The following is a 22667-nucleotide window of genomic DNA, read 5'->3' as shown; positions in this document are numbered from 1 at the left end:
GTGATTCAAATCGTTCGGGGCTGTCAGTTTGAATATGAATCTGAAACATTCATTTTCCCAGCAGCTGTTCTAGATTCATTTTTTATACCAGTCGAATGTAAAAAAATCAAAACTGGTATAACGCTCCGTTCTATTTTCTGCAGATTTGAACCACGATTGAATCACGAGATTCAAATATTTTCCAATTGTTTTGGTGTATGAATGCGTCATTTTATCTACGGATCAATCCACTTTGCAATTACGGCGCCTTTCTTGGCGCCAACATGATGATTTCATTTAATTGAAAATTTGAAAAACATGATTAGAACACTGCTGGGGAAACCAGCGAGTTTGTTCTATTTGGCTCCAGATTCAAACTAGAATAGTGGTCGAAAATTTGGAATGAAACTGAATCACTCCTGATTTCACTCTTAGGATGCCATAAAGTTTTCGATAGAGAATAACAGCGAATTTCTTCCATTCCATTACACCATTAGCATTAGCATTAGGATTGAGCAATTCGCACAAATTCCTAGGTGGTACAAGCCAAGACGATTGTATCAGAGTAGCATTACTTTCATCCGTTACCACAGATATTGATTTGGGACTAATCACTATCTGTTAGATTGAAGCAGTGCTCTCTCCAATAGTCGAGATCTGTCCTGGCCACGCCCTTGCGAATGCTGAGAAATGGGAAGGATGGTTAGTTGGAAACCTACTTAAAAGAGATGCAGAGATCTCTACGACCTTTCATAGATACCACGGGAGGTTTTGGGATTGTTTGGAAGGTCATAACAGTAGGGATCGTTTTGGTAGAACGTGAAACACAGAAAGAACTAAGATAGAAATGCATAGTAGGAAACGGACGAGCCTGGAATTGAACTCACGACTTCCTGCTTCTACGGCAGAAGCGGTAGCCACAAGATCCCCGAGCTCGTCTTTTCTTCCATTCTATTACACCAATGGAAAAAAGTGATGGTTCGCATGTGCGTGGCTGTCGGGAATAATCGCTATGTTCAGATTTATGATCTTTCAACGGAGATACCTATTTGATGATGATATTTTCTGCCGTTATGTCCAAGTACGGTAAAATTAAACGAACCGCGCAAGAAAAAAAACATCTGGGGTCTAGTTGAATATTTTTACCCGAGTACGCGAACTCTATATGGATAGAGTGAAGGAATTCCCAAAGTATCTATACTTTCATCACCGCAAAAGAAAAATAAAAAAAGGTCAAAAAAGCTATTTAGGGGAACAGATCACATTTTTGACCCTTCCTTCGGAAGTGTCTATAATTTCACTTTGTATGCGTTACGCAGGTGTGTTACGTATTTCAAATTCACTTTGACATTGAAAATATAATTATAACAAATGATATGATATGGAATTATGCCTATTTTTCTGATTTGTTTCAAAGAAACAAATGATTTTTATTGAGGAACATATAGAAGCATGTACAAAAAATCTTCTCAGAAAAGCAAAACGTAAAAATTGAAAGGATTTCAAAAATTTCTTCAGTAGAAGCTAGATAGCCAATGTGAGCATGTTTTGAGACACTAATAGATCACTTGTATGCATGTATGTGTGCGTATGTGTGCAAATTCTGAAATTTGCTACCATAAAAATCTCGCTCATTTTTAAGGTATTGAACAAGTTTAGTTATACTAAATTAGGCATCCATAAGGTAAAATATATGTTATTATTGAACGCTATTGAGTTTCGCTCAGATCAATGACTGATTTAGTTAGTTCTGGATTAATTAATATCGAGGTCTCTGGAAATTACGAGTACAATATATGTAACCAGCGTTACGATAGTTACTAACCATGTCACAATAGTTATTCAATCCGATATTATAGATACACGCTAAAAATGAACTACTCAAAATTGAGTCGAATCCGACTCATTTTCATTAAAAACGGGACAACTCAAAATTTGAGTAAAAGATACTACTTCAATAAAATGATGATTTCGCGAAAGTTAAGCTTGGCCTTCCATCAATTTTTAATACGACAGATGCGAATCAAGTTTATCTATCTATCTAAGTGCATTTTACGACAAACAGACTCCTAGTTTAAGTGCAATCATCATTTTATTGAAGTAGTATATTTTACTCAAATTTTGAGTTGTCCCGTTTTTAATGAAAATGAGTCGGATTCGACTCAATTTTGAGTAGTTCATTTTTAGCGTGTACAGTACGTTGTCATTCGTTAAGTTGTCACTCAACCCAAGTCATCCGCCTTTGGGTAGGCAATTATTTTGTCACTTTCACGGTAAATCGTGGTGGGAAGCTGAGTAGTTTTATCTCGTTTTAAATACTGGAGTCTGGAAAAAAATCCTTATAACTAAGGAAAGGTCAAAATCTCACTGTAGGTGGATTAATCTGGGTTTTTTTCTATCATTTTGCATGTTTTTACATTGGCGATGCATTTTGGCGATATTAAAAAAATCCGTTTTCGAAAGAAAAAATGAGATTTTAATAATTCCGAAATGCAATGTTCGATCGAGCCAATTTTCAATAGCTAACGATTACCCGTCGAATGCAACTTGTTGCGAGGAAATCGGATAATGCTAAGTTTTAAAAAAAGTGTGTCTACAAAATTTGTACACATACACACACTCATACAGACATCATCTCAGTTCGTCGAGCTGAGTCGATCGGTATATAACACTATGGGTCTCCGGGCCTTCTATCAAAAGTTCTTTTGTGGAGCAATCATATAGCCGTAAGGAAATCCCTATCTCTCTCATCGTAGTCGAGCCTCCACAGCCAGCGATCTTCAGTCACCCCGGCCCTACGTTTGAGTTGGGAGACGGGATCTCCCGCGTCCCCGCTACAGGCAAGTATCGTGATCTTCCAAGCACTTCGTCTCCTGATTCATTCATCGCTTTCAGTCTGCCGCATACATCTACTCACGGGGTTTTGAAACAAAATTATGCTAGCCGTACTGATGAAATTTCTTTCGCCAATGCCTCCAGCTTGTCACCAGGACGCATAAGTGCCACAAGCACAGAGGAAGCCCCTAATCCACTCAACACAGTCGCATCCTTCCTGCCTGCCGTCCTGGTCCTGTATTTGGGATTGAGGACGGGGGCTTCCGCACTCCTCTCTCCGACAAGTATCAACCATCAATGAATGCTTTTCTGTCTGAAAGTTCTCCGGTTTTTAGTGAAACCATAGAAGATTCCATTCTCCCGTCGGAACTGCCGTTTAACTACACGTTTAGGATGCCAATAATCAACCGTTCACCGAAATGCACGCCGGCTAGCTCAATGGAAGCCCTCAATCCGCTCATTGCAGTTGAGCCACTCCTGCCAGCGCTCCGCAGTCATCCCGGTCCTGTAATTGAGTCTGGCACGGAGGGTTTCCAAACCGTTATTGCAGGCAAGTACAATATCGTCCCGAACAATTCTCTTCCGGTAACGTCTGTTACTTCCAGTATCCAGGCAGTAGACGCTGATTCCAACCCCGAGCCATCGGCCATGTCATCCAACGCTCTAACGATTGCCTGCCGGTCAGAGGATCCATTTCGCCTAGTGAATTACCTTCTCATGCCTTGCGCATCTACTACCAGAAAGTGTGCGGGCTCCGTATTTAGGTGGACTCTTTTTTTCTGGCTGCTAGTAAATGTGACTACGACGTAATTGTCGAAAACGACGTAATCGACGGGAACTTGTCTAGACATACAAATCCTCGGCTTACAGCTATTCGGTCCTAAGTTTGCTGTTTAACGTACAGATCGTAATTCTCGCGGAGGAGGAGTTTTGATAGCAGTCTCAACACGCTGGAATAGCTACGTTGACTCTACATTGAAAAGCATAGCATTGAAGCAGTTATGGATTAGAATCTATACGGCCGATTGATTGATTAGCATTGGAGTATTATATCTACCTGCAGACCGGCGTAGCGACATAAATTGCATTCGGGATCACATGAACACTTTTAGCCATCTTAGTTCAAACCTGGACTTCAATGACTTCGTCTTGCAACTAGGAGACTATAATCAATCGAACTTGGAATGGGTTGCATCGGAAGACGGGTTTATGCATGTGAACCTTCAATTTGTTTTGTCCACCAGTAGCTCCGCATTGGTCGATGCTTGTTCGTTTAATGGCTTGACTCAGCTCAATGGAGTGCCTAACAGAAATGGTCGGTTTCTGGATCTCGTCCTCGCCAACGATGCAGCTAAATCTACTTGCACCGTTTCCGAAGCCATCGAACCCCTCATCTACCTGGATGCTGACCATCCCGCTCTGGACATAGTCGTTAACCTTCCGGGCCTGTTTACGTTCGACGATGCTCCTGACGTTCACCAAATGTACGACTACCGCCGAACTGATTATGATAGTATTTGTTATGCTATTTCATCTATTGACTGGTCACCCATCGAGCTTGACGTCTGTGTAGATGATGCTGTTAATTATTTCACTCGCCAAATTCGTCGTATAATTGCGAAGCACGTGCCCCTGTGTCGTCCGAAGCCTAAGCCTCCCTGGTCGAACAGTCGTCTGCGTCGGCTAATGCGAAGTAGAGCAAAAGCATTGTGACAGTACACCCAGTTTTTTTACGCGGTTGGAATTCATTAATTTCTCGGTCAACTAAAATTTTCACAGCTTTTTAAATACCCCCAGAATTTTCTTGGATTTTTTGTGAATTTTTTCGTGGGGTAAACTCATTGCTTCTTTGTTGCTGAAGGTCTTAAACGACCAAAACCTAACTGTCTTCTGTGCTCAAGAATTGTTCGAACTCGCTGGCTACCCACTTAGCCAGGATTTTCACACTGTCGCTCCAGGAAAGAAAGTTTCCTGATGAATGGAAGATGTCGCACATGTTTCCCGTTTCCGTTTACAAAAAAGGCGTCGACCGCGTCAACCATGGAATATTGCTTGCAAACTTAGAACAACTTGGAGTTAGTCGCCATCTAGTGTGCTGGTTCAAATCATATCTGTCAAACCGTTTGCTTCCTGTGAAAATCGGTTCTTCACAGTCTAAATACTTCTCCACTACTTCTGGTGTACCACAAGGAAGTAATCTGGGGCCTCTCTTGTTTGTTCACGCTGTTTATCAACGAACTCTCCCGACTTCTACCTTATGGTTGTCGTTAAAATGTTTAAGATTATCAACAACATCGAGGATTGTGAAGAACTGCAACCGCATGTGGATAGAATGGCGAACTGGTGCTCTGCTAATCTCCTGACGATCAGTATTCAAAAAAGTAATGCTATTTCCTTTTATCGGAAACACAAGCCGATAGTTTTTGACTATTGTATCTCTGGTACTGCCCTTGAGAGAATGAAGAGGATTAACGATTTAGGAGTCACACTGGATCAAGACATGACATTCAAGCCGCACTATAACGACATCATCGCAGCTAAGCTAATCGGCAACCCGGATTCATTTTCTAACTATCCGAAGACTTCCGGGTCCCTCATTGCCTAAAATCTCTGTACTGCTCTTTAGTTCGTTCTATCGTTGAATTTTGTGCTGTAGTTTGGAGCTCTTATCATAGCGTCTAGATCGTGCAGCGTAGATTCGTGCGTTATGCACTTCGGCACCTACCCTGGAGAGATCCCGCTTATCTTCCCGTATATGAGGATCGATGTAGACCACTTGGTATTAGCACTCTTCAAATGAGGAGGAATAGATCGCAGGTTGCCTTCGTGGCCAAAATCGTGACTGGTGAAATTGACTCTTCGAAACTTCTCATGAGGTTGAATCTTTATGCTCCAGAACGAACAATGCGTTAACGGGATTTCCTGCACATTTCTCCACGTAATCGAATGTATGGCATGAATAGAACCTTTCCGTGCTGCTGCGGCTGCTTTTAACAGCATTTATAGGCTATTTGATTTTAACTTACCATAGACCACCTTTTTAAGTATACTTGTTTAAAATTTAAAATCTATTTTTCATTAGGACCACTAAATGTCAGATGAATCTATACAATAAACATAAACAACATATAGCCTTTCGGTACAACTTTGTTGTACAAGAAAAGCAAAAGTTTGTCCGGTGATGCTTGAACCGCCGAATTGCAAACCAGCAGAAGGTTACTATGGAGGTTGATACACAGATGCTAGATGACACAAAAGAAGACGCAACTGCTGCAGAAACAGATGTTGATGAGCCTGGCGGTGATAAGCAGATTGAATCAAAATTGTAACCAAAGCGACAACAATCGTTGGATATTGCTACAGTGGATACCCGACCTACGGATAGACACATATCGAACTCGCCTGAATCAAATCTCGAGAGCTGACGATTTAGTATCCCGAATCATGTTGTGTTATTATTTGCCCAAACAGGTGAAATTTGCTTTTCGTTGCCCAAGCAAGTGATTGCAGTAAACTTACATACATATGGAGGCGCATGGTATTACCAACCTGAAGAATCAATACATACTCCCGTCACAATTACTTAGTTGACGGTTCATTGGATGCATTAGGGTAGGTGCACCGGTCGTGGCCATAGCACCAGTTATGACCATTGTTGGGACGAAAACCAATAAATCTCCTTTACACTTCTGTTGCTTGAGATTTTCATAATATTTGTTTGAGAGAAATGTGATTTTGAGAAAAATCCTAGCATTTTCCTAGTCAAGTTTCAACATTCTGATTTGCTATAGAAACTTCTTAATCTTCAATGGCAGTGCTATATAAGCATCTCCTCAGTTATTAATTCTAGACCAACATTTGAAAAGGGCGTAACAGCCAAAATTTATTCCTTCTGATTCCTCGTCTATATATATAGCTATATATGTAGACAAAGAATCAGAAGGAATAAATTTTGGCTGTTACGCCCTTTTCAAATGTTGGTCTAGAATTGAAAGCTTCATATGTCCGTCATTTGACCTTTCTCGTTCAAAATTTTTATTGGTTCAATAGATTTTATATTTTTATGGTAAATTTATCTATTTATTTATTTTCGTCAAACATAATGTAGATTTGTAACTATGTTCTATCATAACTAATACTCCTAAAATATTTTCTTAGACTCATACGAGGCATGGCTACATCAATTGCTTCACAATACTGATTGTAAACAGACATCATTTGATTCATTGGACTAAATTTTGCATAGTTTGTTCGATGATGACTCGTGGCAAATAGGTTTCGATTCCTCAATTGCCGAGTAGGAGTGTAAAAAAATAAACAAGATTATAGTTTAGTGGAGCCAATGCGGTGCGAAACAATATCATTCACAAATGAGATCATGGCAAATTCACTATGCTTTATCAATGATTGGATATCTTTAAGCATACATCGCGCTTCGTACGACGGAAGTGGGAATGTTGTCCACCCTAATTTGCATTTAGGCATTTAGAAGAAATTGCTTTTGAATAGATTCTATTCGATCCTCATGTGATTTCATATATGGAGTATTGTATCTACAATATTCTAGAATTGATCTGACATACGCAACGTACAAAAATTAAAAGGTATAAGGATCTTGATAGTTAAAACTAAATCTTTTAATAAAACTAAGCATATGTGTTGCTCTATAGATAATAGTGTTGTAGTGGTCAGTAAAGATTAGCTTAGCATCTAAGATTATACCCAAATCTCTAACCCTTTCACATTTTTTACTTGTCGATTTCATAGAGTTACAGTTATCGATGGTGTGCTCCGTTTTCTACTGTATTTCCCAAAGAACTTACATTTGTTTGACGCTCCTAACGACTTTAAAAAATCAAAATTCGCCCGATTTTGAACCATTATCAGACCAATCCTTCAGACCGGTTCACACGTGCAGCATTTTTTCACAGTGTAGTAGTTTTTGTTTTTCAAAATTACCGAATTCCTCGTAACGCTGGGTAAACACCTTTGTGTGGTGTGTTACGGTGTAAGATCTACCATGGTTACATTGTCAGCTACAGGCAAATCCTGACCCAACGAATACCTTCCCCAATATCCAACTCCGTGGTACTTATGAGGGTGTCGCTGAGTCAGGGCCTCTCATTAAGTAAGTGCTACATCAACACTTCCTTCCCATCCCAAGTTACAGTGAAGATGGGCGTGGTGTAGTTATCCATATGCTTTTGTTATTTTCGTCCTAGATTGAAATCAAGGACCACACCCACCTTGATTTCTGATAGCAATCTGAATAAGGATTTCAAAAGAAAAACATGATTATCACTAGTGTCCAATCTACGAAGTACACCGTAACTATGCTATGCTCAAAATAGTTAGAGGCTTAACAAAATATGGCTTCTTCGGGAAAGATGATCTAGAGGCGAATCGTCTTGGAAACCAATTTCAAAGATACTTAGCGCTTTTAGGGGCACATAACTCCGTGCGCGTCTTACCGCACGGCGAAGAAGGGCCCCTATATATGTATCTGGAATCTTAAAATAACAGTCTCAAGGAAGCTGATATGAACAATCTTCGGGCCAAATATTTCCGAATGGACTTTTTTCTTACATTTGCCGATTTATCCAATAATCACCAGGGTTCGTTCGTAGAAGTCGTTCTAAATTGTTATCTTTCCATTCGATCGAAAAACACAAATTAATTCACCTAGTAGTAGGGGAACAGACGGCTTTGGCAGGTTTTGTTCTATTATTGGCAGAGGGGTTTTTGTCGACCGAATTTTATGAAATTTGGTCACAATATTCTTTGATATGCAAAGAATGTTTGGGCCAAATTTGAGCATAATCAGTCATAAAAAAACCCCTGCCAATAATAGAACCAAACCTGCCAAAGCCGTCATTACCCCTAATACCATTTTATTCAAAACTTTAAAAACAATGACCCCATCGATCGAATGCAACTTGTTGCGAGAAATTCGGTTAAGGATTACTTTATGAAAAGTTGTCTAATATGTTTCTTTGCTTTTGTACACACACATACACACGGACAAAAAAAGACAGACTTTTGCACCATTGGTATATAACACTATGAGTCTCCGAGTCTTCTATAAAATGCCCAGTCAACGTGAACTCGTATATAATGCCACATAAAATGCTAAAGTAGAGGCGATATACGTACAAGTTGAATGGAAAAGTTCGTATATCGCCTCCACATTAGCATCTTAAATGGCAACATATACGATCTTGCGTTGACTGGGTGTTCGTTAGGTATTAGTTATTAAAAAAAACTATAATTAATAATACGTCCGTATACTTAATGGAATAGTGTGGGTTCAAGTCCCAACCGGTAGCCGAATCTTTTATCTCAATATATCATAAAGCACCTTAAAACTTAACTATGTGTATCAAAATTAAACATCTTTTCCAAAAGAAAGTGATTTTAAAATAAATTAATACCTATAGATAATTATTATTAACTATGCTGACCAGATCATTTCGGCAAAAAAACGGGACAAACGCTGTAAGTTACGATTTAGCTTACTATGGAATAGAGCATGCGACTTACCTTGCGACTCATCTCAGGGGCGCCTAGCTTTCCTATCCGAGAGATGATTTTTTTTTATGTTGGGAGAGGGGCCTCTCCGCACCGTCTGCGCTACCTCTTCTGTTTCACCGTGACACTCACGCTCACTAATTTTCTTCTGTGCACCGGACCCTAATTTCCATTTGGGCGGGGCAGTTTGAAGGGGGGTATTCAGCGAGTTCACAATATTACCAGCCACACAATTATTTTGTACCTCCGGCGAGACACTTTTCTCCGCAGAGGGTCGGTCTAATTCACTGTAACTTATGGGACCGTCTATCGCCCTCGGGCATTGTGCGAACGATTGTTTAAGCGGGAAGTCTCTATCAGGAACTGGACGGTTTAACTCTTGGCCGGTACCACCAGATCTTACACAATGGGCCGATCCCCGGGAGACAATTGAACCCGATTACACCACGCGGTAGGCTGTCGCTAGCCCATTCAAACGCATACCCGACGGACACTATCAGCACTACATGGGGTATTTCGCGGCGTCCCTATGCACTCCACGGTTAGATTCCCGTAATCGGTGATAACTCTGGGAAAGGAATAGGATATCTGAATCTCCGGATCCGTTATCGCAGCTTGGCGTCCACTTATTCGACCGGGAATTCTCGCACTTCACACGAATCGCACGACCGGTCTAGCTGACGGTTGCAACACAAGAGAGCGAACTATCTCCACTCGGCTATCCAAAACCCCCTTCTGACGATCAGGCCCCCACGATCGGGGCGGAAATCACCTCCCGATCATTCTCGGTGTTCCTTTTTAGTATTTCGTATTGTCGGAGTGGCCTCGGGAGTCGGATGGTGTTTAGCGGTGCATCGAAATAACAACTTTTAACAAAAATAACATTTCCTAGCTCCTACCAAACAAATTTAACAAGAAGGTGTTTCTTATTCAATTATGGGACATTGATATTTAAATGTAACAACGCACTTACAAAACGGGACATTAAAAAAACCTTGTGGTACAAAAGCAGCGAAAATTTCAAAGTGAATGTGTTTAATTTTCATTTTACGTGTAAGAAGCTGGAGACAAATTTTAGAGTGAATAATGTTTTGCTCTCGCTATTAGACATTTTTCAAAATATCAAAAAAGAAATGTGAGAAACTTTTCAAATTCTAAACAATTGAAAATAACAAAAAATAGTCAAAGTACCCTGCCTAAAGCTGGTCTAGAGAAATAATATAAAATAATAAAATAAAAATGTCAATAGACAAATGCGAAAGGAGCATAGGGTGGGATTATTGATTTATCGTGCTAAAACCCTTAAGAATAACAAGAATCTCAACAGAGAAAGAACATTAATAAAATGTAATTTGAATTATTTCCATGAATATGGTTGGCGCTTGTGAATAAATGTCAAATCTAATTAATTCACAGCCAATTCACTGATGCAATTGGCTAAATTTTAATGCCTTCGGAATAAGCAAAAAAAAGTCATTGAAATGAAACTGTATACCAAATTCTCCCGTTGTCACCTTTTGTCATTAACTGTTAAAAACTTTAAGAAGAGTTCATGCAAAATACATAACGGCATAGATAGCATTATTTTAAAAGCAACACTAATAACATAACATCTCATCTTATTTGTATTTGGTTTTAGATTCCTGTCTAAAATATTGAATTTGTTTGAATATTATTTTGGAGCTCTTTAGAAGAATTAATGAAAAAACGGGACAAATTGAGGATTTTTTAGATTACGACGGGACAGCTCAATAAGGACTGTCCCGTTAAATACGGTACGTATGGTCAGCCTATTATTAACTCCTATATAAAATTAAATGCTAAAAAAAAGTTTATGAATTCTTAATAAGCACATGAAAATAAATAGCTCACTAAAATTCTGTCGACCACGACGAAAAAACAGGTCTCCTGTTTTACCTCGATCATAGCAGGTCACGAACACAAACAAAATGTAATATCCACCGACAGCACCATGTAACAAATAAAACATATCTAGACCAACATTTGAAAAGGGCGTAACAGCCAAAATTTATTCCTTCTGATTCTTTGTCTACATATATAGCTATATATATAGACGAGGAATCAGAAGGAATAAATTTTGGCTGTTACGCCCTTTTCAAATGTTGGTCTAGATATTATGTCTCTATTATTTTGCATCATTTGAACTTTTGTAAAATCTAAGAGATTTTCTCCAATGTGCAATGAACACAAAAATGCAGCATATTTTTGTACCACCGTTATTCAAGGTCAAGTTTAATTGTTGAACTTCGCCGGTTCGTACCTGACACTAAATCATCCCAAACAACAAAGAGATAATAAAAGATTGAAACCATTCCTGACATCAGCACGTACCAGCAAAACCAGCACCTCAAATATTTGGCAGGCATGAATCAAGATTCAAGACCCTCCAATCCAGCAGCTAAAGAATGACTCACGAGCTCTGAAGAATAAACACGATCAAAGATAAAATGCAAAAAAAAAAGAAATATTTGTACATTTCCGGTTTGTTTCTTATTATTACTTTATGTTCTGCTGCGATGCCACAGGAATGCAACCAACGGCATTGGATGATGACTCCCTGCGTGTCCAGTTTCACCGTGAACGATGATTCGGAAAGACTGTTGATGATAAAGGTACCAGCATATTGCGTTGTTGCTGCCTGAGCAAGAGATCTACGACAATTGATTTGTTGCTAGCGGCTATTGTATTCCTGGTCGTAAATAGCTGGGAGTTACGATCAAAACTAGAAATATCGCTTTTGGGTTGCTGAACAAGTGCTAAGGCTGCGGTCAATCCAACGGTCTTCAAAGTTTCCATAAGCATGATTCTGAACCTAATCCCCAACAAAGGCAACAAAAATGCACATTGCAACACCATGATTTATTTTATTTTCTTCTCTCTGTCTCCTTTGAATGTTGCAAGAATTACCTGCCTTGATCTGAAACTCCTTAGATTATGCGAGTCTTGGTGAAGCATTCCAAAGCTTAGCAAAATGCACATATAGGGAGTTGGAGATTTTTTCTATCTCTTGTGCCAGCGCTTCGTAGAAGGTATAGCTCGTTCTTTACTTTCCAGTCGCAATAAAGGTCACTCACAAATACCTGCTGGTCGGTTGGTGGTGATCAGTTTGCAGTTCAGCCAACAACATGTGGTGGAAAGCTTTCAAAGTTTTCAGCACCAATACGAACGAACACATCTATGTGTACGTATATGTGCGATCATCTATGTCGTAAGTTATGTGCAACATCGGAGTCGTACGACAACTTTTCGAATTATAAAACCTGATTGTTGATTTGAAACTTTTCAATGAGGTGGCAAAACCTTACCTAGGTTTGTTTGCATGCAAAGCTCTCCTCGGAACGCTTGGTGGCCAGTAATTGACTTCATACCGCGTTAAACTGTCAGAATTCTACATGGAAAACTGTTACTGATCAAGAAAAACTATTCGGGGAACTGTCCCTGGCTACGTAAACATGCTTTCCCATTTGGGTAGTATTATGGCGAAGCTGATCATTGTTCTCTTTATCGAATTTTAATTGTAAAGGAGTCGCAAATCACAAGTTCTAATTATCTTTGTTGTAAGTTGATATGACATTTGTGAAAAAGAGCAAACAGTATCTCAAACTTGTATTATTCTAATACCTTATATGGATAATTGGGCTTATTCTGAATATGAAGCATCCTTAGTCCACCTTTTCATAGGGTCAAAGGAATAAGTATAATAGTAGGTCATGTTGCATAAAATTGTTTGGCATACCTTGTGGTCGTTTGACATAATGGTAGTTGTGTGCAAAATGTGTTCAATTCATTCAAATTATTTATGATTACTAAAATTTTTATGAAAAACGATAAAAAATTTAGCCAATTTCCCATATACTAGGGGAGAATGGTCTCCAGTTAGCCTTGCCAGCAAAGTTTATCCGGAAATAATGAGTTCAATTATCGGTCCGATCTAGGATGTATTCGGGTGGGAAACATTCTCGACTTCCTGGACATAGTGTTCCCACATAAAATATATAATCAATCATGCAATGGCGAGCATAGAAAAGCTTTCAATTAATTACTAAGGAAATGCTGATAGAATACTAAGTTATAAAGCAGCCCAAGTTCTAGTTGGAATTTAGAACTATAGAAGAACAAGGAAAATAAGAAGTACATATGTGAGAATGGTGCAAAAGGCATTCATGGGGCAAAACACATAAAATCACTCGTGAAATCGTTTACACTACATTTCTGAACGAATATTACCATTACAATGTAACATTAGTTATCTATTATAGGCTGTAACGAAAAGATTGAGAAAAATCCTTCAATTTTCACTGAAATTTAACGATTTGTGATTCTTTCACCTCACTCGTCAATCCGCTAAGAGAAACAAACAACCATGCGTTCACCATTTATTTCCCTTGTAAGTAATTAAATAATTTTGGACCACTATTCGGGCGTTTTGCCCCAGGGCTATTGTTAAAACATTTTTTTTTTTTTTTTATTATCTTTATTAATGAGGTTTTCGGCCCTTGACCGGTTCACCTCATATATTGTTAAAACATATTTTAAATGTGTTAGAAACGAAAACCTTGTTGTTTTGAGTAGGAGGTTTGTTTTTTTTTGTAAATTTTGCATTTACACGTTGAAATTCTTCGGTATTCTGGTTTATATTGATGAAATCATCGAAAAAGCTTAAGAGGTGCGAATATTGGGCTGTTCTCCCCTAATCTATAACCGATTCTCCAGCAACAAGTTTCAAAATTCATTTTCACGGTCGAACTTTTTGCGTAGGTGGTATGAAACTGTTCGCGGTATGACATTTGGTGGATTGTTTTGGCGGAATGTACCATTTCGTGAAATGCCGTTTTGCAGAATGATGTATGATGTAGATTAGCATGTTTATAGTTGATGTAGCATTTAGCAGATTGACACTTTCTCAGGAAAAGATAGTTTTGAAAGTTTTAAATGATTCCTTTATCATACCTGGTCCATTTGGACCCAATTTTCATCACGATCACAAAAGAAGAAGAACACCACCCAAGTAACATTTTAAGTTTTATAACGCTCTTGAAGACCATAATTTACTCTTCAAAAGTGTTATAAAACCCTACCACGCCCTATGTCCTCGGAAGGTGGGACTGGTCGACTTCGCGCCTGCTTCCCTCTGCAGGACTGGTATCAAGAATGATGATGCCGCGTGCACCCCAAATTGACCTCTCTGCGATAGATTTTATTCGCCAACAAACAGAGGGACTTGCCTACGCCTGCCCCAGCCTTGACGAGGACCTCTTTCCGTCCTCGGGCTCGGAACTCGCCCGGTTGACCGATGCCACGTAAGCGACGATACCATGTTGTTCTTCGCGCGGCCACTTGTTCGATAAAAGGATCGAGTTTGATCACAGGGCACAGGTATGACCCATGAAGCCGACTCCGAACCCTTGGACCACCTCTTATTTACGCCTGAACTAGCCATCCTTGAGTCCACGCACCACCTTCTGTGTAGCTCTGAGACGATTTGGAGAATAGCCGATAAAACGACGTTCCAGCCAGCTTCATCTTCACTCATCCTCCGAACTAGGTTGTCCGGGGTACTGTCCAGACCACATGTGGCAAGCATGTGGTCACGAATTGCGCGAAAACGTGGACCCCCTCACTCTAGCTGATGTCAGAAGGACAGCAGTGCCCAGGCTGCACTACCAGCTAAGTACAAAACCCTTAGCTGGCGGTCGATTGTCATCGGAAGACCCGTGGAAGCGTAAGATTGGAACTTGTGTGGACCAGAGCTGTGTAGGTCGCTCCTTCCCAGACGGCAACTAACCATTTCGCAGCCCACCTCAATTCGTCTAGCTAAGTCGATTGATATATAACACTATAGGTGTTATTCGCAAGCTGTTACGATAATGAACTGATTTGGGGGCTATACCCCATGATAAACAAAAAAACAAAATATAAGGGGCGTCAGTTCTGATGATGGATTTCAACTTGTTTTACACAGCTGTGCAAAAAAAAATATGCTTCTCAACTGGAACGAAGCGTTTTATCATAGCCTCTCGAGTCTCGGTGGGGGCTGCCTATCCGAATCTGTTTTTTCGAGCTTGTATACAAGTGCGATAAACTTGGTTTCATAGCTTGTATTAGAAAAGATTTTTGCCTCTTTTGAGCATAGGTGGGGGATACCTCTCGGGGAGGGGTTTTCGTGAAAAAGGGCACAAAATTAATGATTTTTTATGCTTATTTGAGTTATATTAGAAAATTCTACTCATTTAGAACTGCATCTTTTCAAAAAGATCATGCAGAAAGACGTGTGATTTGACATGAGGCATTTTTTAGTTAAGAACTTGTGCGCTAGGTTGTGGTATATTTGAAATCATTATTTTATACTACTCAAGATATTCCGATGTATGGAATTTTCCACATTGTAAATATTCCTATCGCACGAATTTCAGATTTGTTAAAAGTATGTCTTAAGCAAAGGTGGTCTGGTGCGAATGGACTGTCTTGTGACGGAAAACATAATTAGAAATTTTGCAAATAGACGGCAAACTGGCTGATCTTTGGTCACGCGTGTAGACACAAAGGCTTTAACTCCAGGGTTTTCTTGGATGACCTAAAACACATTCTGTTAACGCATTCTATAAAAAAAAAAAACTTTTAGTAGACTCTACCACAACATTCATGTTTGCCAAAAATACTACGCATCAAAATACATCCGATCTCCCGTGGAGCAATATACTCAAATATAACTGCTCACTAGCGCCGCCTCTTGGAAGAAGTGCTCATTATATTCAGCACTACTTTGTAGTCCTAGACATCCTGAACAATGTTTCCGAATACAATTTGTGTGTAGGTATGAAGGATCTCAAGCTAGAGCAATATTTCAAACATGCAAAAAATTGCAAGCACACTAGCGCCGCCTATTTGTAAAATTTCTACATATTTTTTCCATCATAATACAGTCTATTCCCACCAGACGAACTTTGCTAAAGTCATCATATTTACAAATTTCAAATTTTTGCGATAGGAATATTTACAATGTGGAAAATTTCATACATCGGAATATCTTGAGTAGTCTAAAATAATGATTTCATATATACAACCATCTAGCGGCCCAGTTCTAAACTAACCAATGCCTCATGTCAAAGCACATGCCTTCCTGCATAACCTTTTTGAAAAGATGCAGATCAAAATGGGTAGGATTTTTAGATATAAGTAAAAAAGTATAAAAAAACTTACTGATGTTATACCCTTTTTTACAAAAAAAAACTCCCCGCGAGATACCCGCCCACTCGTGGTCAATTTTATGTAACGTTTTGAAAGATGATGGAATTATCCTTCGAAACTACCCAAATTCAAAATAGCCCAAACAATAAAAAAGTTATAACCATTTCAATTTGGGGTCAATTTGACCCCAGAGCACAGACAACGTAAGTTTTTTCAAAATTTTTTAGGTGAATTTGCACCTAAGGAACAGATCTCGACGAGTTTCACCAAACTACCAAAAATTAGGAGAATCGATAAAAACTTAAAAAAAATGGCAGCCTTTCTGGCAGTAGTGGTAAGCAGACATGAGGTTAGGATTCTAAGTCGAGGGATGGGGGTATTATCTGCCATAGAGTGAGTGACCGAAAGAATGTGTGAGCGCACAAATGAGCCTCACATAGAACGAATGGTTTTAGCAGCAGTGTATTAACCCAAGTCATGTGGTCCCGAGCGGTGCGAATGTGGCCGCTTGAAGCTGCCGTGTTTGTCAGGAGTGAGCGCCCTAGGTGGATCCTCACTATGACACCCTGACAGTCGTAGCCGTTAGACACGGTCTGCCTCGTAAAACTGGCTTCTAGCCTCGTAGGTCGAGATATTACGGAGGATGTGACTGGTGAAGAAAGAGTTGGTTTTAGTGGGTCGGTAGTGATGATCCCATCCTCACACTATCTGGGTTCGACTCCACAAGTTGTCTGGTTGCTGATTTCCTTTACATTCGTTAAACAAAAATCGTTGTCAATGTTGACAAGTACGTTTTGAGCACGCTCCATAGGGCGTTTCAAGAAAAAATCAACACTTGAATGCGGACGGCATAGATTTTCCTCCTCCGATCCTCCCAAATGGTAGATACCACCGAGCGTACGCTCGTTTTATGAAGTAAAAAAATATACTATTATTGTTACATTGTTGTCCAAATAAACATCAAAAGCTTACGAAATCTTTCACTTGGAGCGCTGTAATTAGCAAAAAAAAGTTTGTCCTATTACCAAGTGGGTCATGCATTATTGGATCATATAAATTTCGAAGATGTGTTTCTACAATCACAAATAAATTTGTTTGCTAAACTGGTGTAATCTAAATCAAACGCTGACAAATGCTCTCTGATTTCATTCTCCCGGAAACATTCTATTATCAGCTACGACTACAAAATCGGTTCCACTAATCTCCGGAGATAATCATTCGGATTATTGCTAGATAGTATCGAAGATCTCGGAGTATTAATAGATACTGAGCTATCGTTTCGAGAGCAAATTGCGTTTGTGACATCTATGACCGCTTTAGATTTAGGCAAATTCATATAGTAAAATAGTAAAATATGATTGTAAGATAATTTGTATCATTTGGGTAGTTGTGCGCTGTTGATACATCGTAAAGATGATCAGGTTTTGCATCCATTTGAGTGCGAGCTAAGAATTCAACTCAACTCAAGAGGTTTTTTTTCTGCCTCCAATAAAACAATAAATAAATAAATGAATAAAACCAGTCAGAGAAATAAAGAGGGCAAATTAGATTAATGTCGGAAACCTTTTCCTAGCAACCTGCCATAGTTTGATAGGTGAATGATGTTTGATCGGCTTTATGAATCGAAAATAATAAAAAAAAACCTTGATTAATCCACCTAGCGGTGTTGGTGCCTTTCTCGTGTAAACAATATTAATAAATATGAGTGAATGTTTTTTAGCGTGTTTTGCGCATAGCAAATAGTATTTTGGCCATAACTTCTGATCCCATAGTCCAATCTGGTCAATTTTCAATAGCAAACAATAGAACAGGATTACCAATCGTTGCCATACATAAGAACAACTATTTAAAAAAAAGTAAAAGACATGTGGGTGGACTTTATATATCAAGCGAAAGGTTTTACTTCCTGCTCCTTACAACAGCTGTGAAAACCACAATAAAATTTGTTATAATCCTCAAAATTTATTATTCCATAATAGGAACGCATGCACCAGTTGTGGCACTATTCTTAATTTTGGTTCCTTATTTGTCAAATCCTATTGTTTTCTTATGGGATTGACCAAATTGGGACCACTAGTGCGACAACTGGTGCAAAGGATGTCAAAAATTAAGCAAAAGCAATTTTTACAATTATGCTTTGCTTGTTTTGGAGGAGATCAAAGGTGTTATCGTATGATGAATATGTTTTTATCGATCTGAACTTTTTTGTGATGATTTGATTGGCCATTTGGCATATAAAGCACTAGTGCGACAACTGGTGCTATAGCCACGACTTGTACACCTAGCCTAATTTATTTCGTTTTATTAAAAAAAAATCATTATGGTCCAACAAAATGGTCATTTTACCGCATTTGTTCCATTTAACGCTATTGCTTATTTCATATTTATTTATTTGTCAGCCTTGTTTCCATAAATTTATTTGATCAATTGTTTTGTGTGTGCTGTGCTTGTACACATGCTTCCAAAATTAACAAACTGGTAATAATTGCGTGAAAATGCCTTCCACGTGCCTTAGTGGGACACGAATATACAGTAGAGTGGGGCGCAGTTGTATGGGAAAACGCAAACTTCATCCAATCAAGTGAGATCAAGGTTTTTCTGAACCATTTTGGGATTCCAATCAACTGTGCAAAATATGGGTTCAATCGGTTGCTTCTTCGCTTTCCGCATCGCGTTTTAAATATCTATAGATATTAGTATGGGAAAACGTACTTTTTTATGTTTTTGCTCTTAGCGGCTTCAATTTACCGTCAATCACGTGACACATTACGTTAGCATATAGTCTGAAATATATCCAAATATTTTGCCGGAGATGGTACGAAGCTGTAAGGTCTACAACAAAATGTAATTACGCTTCGAAAAGTGATTGTTCAAGCTATATGCAATAAATCGATGTTTCTGCCACCACTACCGATAACCAAAGGTTGCCCGGAAGGAAAACCCATCTTCCTTCTTGTTGGAATTTTTACTTTGTAAAATCATTCCGAATAACTCCCATTAGCTCCAAAGCCCTATAAGATCAATATTTTTGAAACAACAGTCAGCTAAATTATTGGTCCACCTAGTTCGGCAGTGCTGGCAGAATAAACGATTTTTGGCATATGGATTGAACACTCAATCTTCGAAGCGTTATAACTTTTTTCGTGGACGTTTCAGCAACGTACCTTCTTCGGCAAAGTTATTCGGAATCCTTTGGGCTATACTTTAATGCACTGTGCCATTTGGTTTATGATGAACTGAAGCCTCTAGAAGTAAAATGCAAAATATACGTTCTCCCATACTAATTTCCATACAAACTTCAAACGCGATGCGGAAAGCGAGAAAGCAACCAATCGAGCCCAAATTCTGCACAGTTGTTTGGGACCCAGAATGGTTTCGAAAAACCATTGATTTGAAAAAATGACCATGACGCCCCACTCTAATATACAGCCTTCTCCTCTATACAGTACAAGTGGTTTCGTTTATGGAGAAACCATCTAAACCCGAGTACAATCCCATGCCGCAATTATTTTTATTTGGAGAGCGATTTTTTTTTCGAATATTTTATTCGCTCATCCGTCACATATACTGTAAACTTTCACACAGATTTTTCCACGCGAATATCTTAAAGGGTATTTTCAACCGGTCTTATTCCCCGCGTGAAACCGAATTCCGTTAGAGTAGCTTTTTTTGCGAATTTTGGAATTTACGTAAAAATTGACCTGTTTCTTAAGTTATCAAAAACTTCACAAACTGGAGATTTTGGAGAATGTTATGCCGGATGGACTAAAGTGTGCCGAAAAAGGAATCGCTATGACTGTGGTGCACCTCGTTGCTATTGAATGTTGTTGACAATGGATAGCTATTTTTTTAATCAGAAGTAAACCCCGTTGCAATTTTATTTGGCCTGTAAATTCAGGAAAAGTTGTTTCCTGTAATAAAAATCAATTAATCGATGTAGTTGTACGCATGTTTTGCCGGGCATTGGGTAAGAATGAAACCCTACAGAGGTAGATTGCAAAATATCAAGTGTAATTGAAAACTGTTAATTATAGAGATATGAATGAAGCGACGGAGAGTACTTTGAGCCACACTCAAACAATTTTCGGGTGGCTTGTAGATAACCTTAAAAATAAATAAATTTAAAAAAAACATTTGTCGTACCAAGACCTCACGAACCGGCTTGCGTCCAGCCGCAGCAAAACAGACAATGGCCGTGGGGACCAAGGCAATGAGACAATGGGCGACAATAACGCAATCATCCACTCGGGAACGGCTCGGGAACATCTACCCGCGTGTTTGGGCCATGACTCTTGCACCCAACCAACGACGTCGAATACGCTCGCCCAAACTAAGAACCAAAGTTTTCCTTGTCTCTTGTGTGTATTCTTACTCAGCTTCAGCCTCTTGGATGATTTCAGCACCGGCATAGTCCGACCGCACAAGACTCAAGCCACAATTGATCAAGAGACGGATGGTAAGGTCGGAGCGGTATGTAGAATGTAGGCAAACGCCAAGTGAGTATGGTTGGTTGAGCAAACTAAAGAACCATCGCTCGTTGTGGAACGAGAAGAATGCCTATTCGAGCCCTGGTGTTTTTTTGCCATAAATGCACGGAGCATTCAGTGGTCGAAAGATCGCTGGACGATACGCGCAAGTGGCTGTCCTCTGTCCGTCCATGGAGGTGGGTGAACCATTAGCCAAGAATGAGACGGAGCAATAATGTAAACGGTTTGTGGATAATCAATTTAACTGTAAAGTACCGTGAAGCGAGAATAGTTTTGTTTTGGGTGTCACCGTGAAGCAATAAGTGCCACGGACTTTTAACGTCAACTCAAGGTCACTCTAACGGCAGTTCAATGATTTGAACTAACTACTAGCTAAATGTTCCCAGTCTTGCCCGGAATCAAGCATTTGTGTATTTTGCTTAAATTTCAAATGCAACACCGTAATCTAACTACAAATATCCGTACGAACGTGTTGAATTTTAACATTTTTTTTAATTGCTCTATCTATAAACACTGCAAACGATCAATTTACAAATGAAACCTGGAGATCTCATAGATTCTTCAAATATTTATAATACACCTAAAGAAAGTTGTAAGCTTTTCTGTTGCATTTGACTATATTCGAAGTACTTTATGTCAGGTTGTGGATAATATAACATGACCATGAGTTGATCCTTCATCCTAATACAAATCCCAATAGTCTCTAAAGATAAGCAATATGAAATCAACTCTCGCAATACATACAAAAATAATCTAACAATCTAATCAGAATATTTTTGCATAACATAACAATCTAAAGCCAACCAAACGATGTGTACGAATAAAAGAAACCATCTAAAACGCATTCTACCTCATTACACAACTTAAAAACACCTGAGTATTTTTACCTGTTCGCATATTGCCGATTCAAATTCTCCATCTCTTCTATACACACTCTTTCCGTTTCGATAATCGCTGCGCGCTGTCTCCCTTTATCCGTTGTCCTCGTTGTCGTCATCTTCGTCGTTGACTCTTGATCATGTCCGTACGCATAAGCACGGAGAGCAAGCAACAGCCGAAGCAAAGAGCAAGATAGCCAAATACCTATACCCGATTATGTGCATCAGAGGCTCCCAAGCCTTCAGACGCGTATACTAATGGTGCAATTCCAATATGTCGCCTCATGAAAGATGAATGTGAAATTTCAAAATGAATGTGCAGGAAACTGGGTTCAAACCATGGATGATCACACATCCATCGACGCTTCGATATATGGTTAGCAAACTGCGTACATGAAGCGCTGTTGATAGAATAATCAGAAGGTAATTCATGAGGTGCCACTTATGAATTTCGATAGTCCAGTTCGCTGAGTGAACACAATAAATAGGGGAAGGTGGGGAGACTTGATCACCCCCTGTTTTATCAAGAACTAAAGTAGTTTTGTTCTGGCGCATTTTTTAGTATAGATCCTCTAGACAAATGACCTTTATGTGGTGAGTTATTTTTTGGATTGACAACCTTATTCATTCTGCAGGGCGGTTTGTATGTTTTGACCTTCCTAAAGATTTTTTTTATTGACCACGCAAAATTTGAACAACTTTTCATAACAATGACCAAATACTTTCGTTTTTTCACTGCACAAAGCCATAA

The 22667-nt window shown here is 39.1% G+C and overlaps 1 protein-coding gene across 8 annotated transcripts in view; it reads left to right on the top strand.

Annotated features, from left to right (window-relative positions):
• Positions 1–22667, top strand: part of LOC134220672 (tight junction protein ZO-1) — a 192624-nt gene that overhangs the window by 66237 nt on the left and 103720 nt on the right. The window lies entirely within an intron of this gene.

The sequence above is a fragment of the Armigeres subalbatus genome, chromosome 3 (genome assembly GCF_024139115.2).
Source record: "Armigeres subalbatus isolate Guangzhou_Male chromosome 3, GZ_Asu_2, whole genome shotgun sequence".
NCBI lineage: Eukaryota > Metazoa > Arthropoda > Insecta > Diptera > Culicidae > Armigeres > Armigeres subalbatus.
This window is presented reverse-complemented; position numbering and strand designations above follow the sequence as displayed.